The following is a 5,540-nucleotide window of genomic DNA, read 5'->3' on the forward strand; positions in this document are numbered from 1 at the left end:
CCAGATCCAAAACCAGGTTAGATCCAGATCCAAAACCAAAACACAGGGGTCGGCGCACATCTCTACACAAAACAAGCTGCCAATGCGCAGTGGACATTGGTGGCAATGATCCCATACAAACTGGCTTTATAACATAGGTAATATCAGATGTCTTCATCATCATCCCCATCAGTGTGTACATCCTCTTCTTCACACAATATTAATTCGTCCCCGCTGGAATCCACCATTACAGACGCTTCTGTAGTTTTTTTACTTAATTGCTGGCAAAGGTCTTCCTTGTGGAATTTGTAATTCATTTTGATGAACATCATCTTTTCCACATTCTGGGGAAGTAACCTCCTATTCCGATCACTGACAAGGTTCCCGGCTGTGCTGAAAACTCTTTCAGAGTACACACTGGAGGGTGGGCAACTTAAGTACAGCAAAGCCAGTTTGTGTAAGGGACTCCAAATTGCCTTTTTTTCCTGACAGTAGTGAAACGGACTGTCTGACATGCCTAGTATTTGGATGCTTTTCCTAAAATAGTAATCCACCATTCTCTGAATGGTGACCGTATCAGACAAAGTCACGGTAGACATGTCACTCATTTTAGGCAGTTCTTTCAGACCCAACCAGATGTCATTAGTTTTTACTGCTTGATCTGCATAACCACAAACAGTGGGTCTCTTAGGAAAATTTAGTTTTTTCTTGGCAGCTGCAGAAACTGAAGGAGAAGATGCCAACAGTTCTTTGCATCTTTTCAGATTTATGTCCATCAGAAAGAAAGACACAGGGTATGACTTAAACCTAGGATCAAGTATGGTCGCCAAAATATAGTGATCTGATTTCAAGAAATTGACAACCCTTGGATCCTGGCGATGCGAGTGAAGAGCTTGATCTACCAGTTCGACATACCTAGCGGAATAACTCCATTTCAGCTTCTCCGTCAGTTTCTCCAGCTGCTTTTGCAAAAGTCTGAGTAGGGGAATGGCCTGACTCAAGCTGGCAGTGTCTGAACTAACTTCACATGTGGCAAGTTCAAAGGGTTTGAGAACCTTGCACAACATGGAAATTATTCTCCACTGCGCTTGACTAAGGTGCATTCCCACTCTTCTCCCTATGTCATAGAGCGTAGTGTAGCCTTGGATGGCCTTTTGCTGCTCCTCCATCTGCTGAAGCATATACTGTAAAGGGTAGCATATACTGTAGAGGGTAGAATTTCACCTAGTTACTACCTCTTGCTTCAGCTGATGGCAGGGCAAATTCAACAGTTCTTGCTGGTTCTGCAATCTTCGACACACAGTAGCTGAATGTCAAAAATGTCCAGAAATCTTACGGGCCACCGAGAACATCTTCTGCACGCCCCTGCCATTTTTTTTTAAATATTGCACCACCAAATTAATTGTGTGAGCAAAACATGGGATGTGTTCGAATTCGCCCATATGTAATGCTCGCACTATATTGCTGGCATTGTCAGAAATCAAAAATCCCGAGGAGAGTCCAAGTGGGGTAAGCCATTTTGCAATGATTTCCATGAGTTTTTTTTAAGAGGTTCTCAGTGGTATGCCTCTTAGTAAAACCAGTGATACAGAGTAGTCTGCCTCTGAATGAGCTGGTATTTGTTAGATGCTGCTGCTGCTGGTTGCACGCAATACACCTACCCACTGGGCTGTCACAGTCATGTAATCTTTAGTTTGCCCTGTCCCACTTGTCCACATATCATTTCGGAGGACATTAATAAGATTTTTTAATGTCCTTGTACATATTGGGAACTGCTATTCTAGTGGAGTGGAATCTAGAAGGGACATGGTAGTGGGGACACAGGACCGCCATTAGCTGTCTAAAACCCACTGTATTAATGGCGGATACTGGACGCACATCTAATACCAGCATAGCTGTTATGGCGTCAGTAATCCTCTTTGCAACTGGGTGTTTGCTGTCATACTTGCTCGCAAATGCAAAGGATTGTTTGACAGTTAATTGTTTGGTTGAACTACTAAAAGTAGTCTTCTTCTTGGTCCCCTTCTGGGATGAAGATCCACTGACAGCAGCAGCAGGCATAGCACTCAAGGATCCTTCTGAGGAACAACGGATAGGAGAGGAGTCAGTCCTTATGAAATTGGATGTGGGACTACTTCCGATCACAAATGAAGATGTTGATGATGATGCAGGTGTTGGTGGTGGAGATTGCAGGCACTTGAATCCAGATAGAAGGGAGCAGCTAGGTGACACTGGACTGATTATTGTTCGTTTTTTTGTCCCATGGTTAATGGCCTTACCTCTACTCACTATTACATGGCAGTGGTTACAAATGGCTTGGCAAAGGTTGTGCAGATTTGGGTAGAAATGATTCCACACATGAGATGTGGATTTTTTGGTCCTTTGCCCAGGCATGCCAACAATGGGATTTTTCCCACCATGGGCAACAACTGTTGCCTGATTTATAGTTTTTGAACAAACATCCTTGGCATCAACATCATCATCATCCTTGTTGTTATCACCAACTACATAAATATCCTCCTCATCCTCCTCGTGCAATTTCACAGAAGCATCCTCGATTTCTACATCAGCATGTTGACTTGTGCAGCTCATCCCCACATTTGCAGAGGGCACACAAATGTTATTAGAAAGGTCAGGCTCACACATGGCAACCACGGACACACTTGGACTCTCCTTGGGGATCTGTGACGTTTCTGAGACAATTTTAATTTTTCTTGTACCTCTTCTACAAGCAGAAGGGCTTAAATCATTACAACTAGAACCACCAGTCATAAATAAAGGCCAAGACCTTATCCTTTCCTTGCCACTTTGTGTAGTGAATGGCATATTGCCAATTTTTTGTTTCTCTAAATTTATTTTTTTACATGGCCTGACTTAAGCTCTGGTACATCGGCCTTCATAGATGGCGTTGACGACCTTGCATCGTCATCATAACTGCTTCCGGCAGCTACAAGATTGGTATGTGGATCCTGCTCTCCTGTCAAGTGACTGTCCTCCATAGTCACTGCGGGCTTAGAGCAGTGTCACGAAGCAATTATAGTGCAGCTAAGTTGCGGCTAACACACACAACCAACCACACACACAGAAATGTGTTTTTATTTTTTCACACTGGAGGTATGGCTAACACGCACACACAAAAAATTGTTTTAATTTTTTTCACGCTGGGGGGGGCGGGAGCACCCCTGAACAAGGCAGCAGCCCCTTGATAAATCACAGCACCCCTGCACACCTACGTTGCTGATAAGTGTGGCTAACACGCACACAAAAAATTGTTTTTATTTTTTTCACACTGGGGGTGAAGAGCACCCCTGAAAGAGGCAGCAGCCCCTTGATAAATGACACAGACAACACCCCTAGTGCAGCTACATTGCGGATAAGTGTGGATTGTTAACACGCGCACACAGGGAAAAAAATATTATTTATTTTAATTTTTGGGGGGCACTTGGGGGGGAGAGGACCTCTGAATTAGGCAGCAGTCCTTTGATAAATGACACAGGCAGCACACCTGCACACCAACATTGCTGATAATAAGTGTGGCTAATGCACACACACAAATAAAAAAATATATTTTAAATTTTTTCACACTGGGGGTGAAAAGCACCCCTGGTGGACAGAGCACCCCCTGGACAACACAGCAGAATATCCAGCCAGCCCCTTTATGGATTATGGACAACAGCCAGCCAAACTCTATGGACAACAACCAGCCAGGCCCTATGGACAGGACAACCTCACAACAGCCAGCCAGCCCCTATATGGACAACAGCCAGCCCCTATGGACATTAAGCAGCCAGCCCCTGAGTGACAACACAACTGTAGCCAGCCCCTATGCACAGCAGCACAGCAGAGCTCACAGCTCCCTCCCTCTTCACTCTCCACAGCTGGAATGGAAAATGGCGGCGACCGCGGGACCTTTTATACAATCCAAAACCCACGAGAATCCGACAGCGGGATGATGACGTTTTACCTTGTTTTGAGATCTGAGTCATGAGGGAAAACCCAAGCCGGCTCGGATCTGACTCGAATCCCCTAAGTTCGGGTGGGTTCGGATCTCTGAGAAATAAACTCCTTACGTTTTTTTAGGTCCTTCACGTCCACATCCACAATACCTCAAATAGACCTTCATGAAGAAGATGATGATCAGGCAGGGCCGTAAATAGGGTTGTGCGACCAGTGCCATGGCACAGGGCACCGCAGGGCAGTGGGCGCTGTTTGGGCCTGTCAATTTTCCTGTTTATTATCATTTTCACTTGTAGCTTTCTCTTCTTTTATCTTTTATCCCCAGCATCTCCTGGTCTCCCCTATATCTTCCCTGGCCCTTCCCCATGAAGTCATGGCCCTTTTTCAGGTGCAGGATCTTATGTCCCTATTTAAAAATGGGGGGGGCACCAATGCTCTCTCTGGCACAAGGCACCAAAAAGTCTTGTTATGGCTCTGTGATCAGGAGACTGTTTTAGTCACAGTTAATCCTGTTCTGCCTGTGGAAGATAATGCACAAGTGGTTACAGACAACACCCAGCAACTGGAGCACACATCACCAGAGCCTACACCCACACCTCAACGTCCCCCTTCTGTTGATGAGATTGATTTGTCCCTTGATAGTTTCAGAAATAAGCAGGTCTTCAGTATGGAGAAACAAACACAGCAAATGAATGACATAACTCTTCTGCCTAAAAAAATTGCTAAGGCTAACAGAGTGGCAGAGGGAACACGAATTAGAATGACCAACAATATAGAGTTAAGGCTGCTTGACCTCACTCAGGCTATTCATGCCCAGACCGAGGCACTTCTTTCCCTTAACAGAGAGTTATTAGGCCAGAGGGCAATAATACAGGGTCCATCAGTGTCCACTGTTAGTAGTGTAGGTATAACTTCACAAAGTCTATCACCTACCACTCCACCCCACCCCACCGCAGTCTAGGCAAACGTGGTGGTGCGGTGAGAGGCATAGTTAGAGGTCGAGTATGTTTAGTGGCCAAGAAGTAATTTAAATACATGTTACACTATATGTTTATAATGTGATAGGTGACTTATTGTATTGCAAGTCAATTTGCCTCGCATCATCTGTTTTGTTACTTTTTATTAAAATTTCTAACATTCATTGCCCACAATATATAGATAGATAGAAGCATTTTTAACGCTACAGTTCAGTCCCCTGTGTAATGTACAAACATTTTATATTGATATTGAAGGCATAAAAGTTTAACATATTCATATTCAGACAGATTTATAAAAAATATACTTACGTGAAAAATACTGCTGGATGACCATCTGACGAATCTCATTCCCGCCCTCTGTATTGACAACGTCCCCTGATGGTAAAGGGTCCAGCTTCTCCACAGGTGCTGCAATGTCCACAAGGTAATCATAGCCTTGCCCCAGGGCCATGTTATGGAGCATGCTGCATGACTGGATGATGTCACACACTTTACGAACATCATAAAGTAGGATGCCAGCCGACCGGTCGAAACCTGCTCTTCAGCACCCCAAACGTACGCTCAAAGACTGAGCATGTAGCAATGTGTGTGTTGTTGTACCGTTGCTGTAAAGGGCCTCGTGGTCTC

This window comes from Taudactylus pleione, unplaced genomic scaffold (assembly GCF_031769625.1).
Source record: "Taudactylus pleione unplaced genomic scaffold, aTauple2 ptg000039l, whole genome shotgun sequence".
Classification (NCBI taxonomy): Eukaryota; Metazoa; Chordata; class Amphibia; order Anura; family Myobatrachidae; genus Taudactylus; species Taudactylus pleione.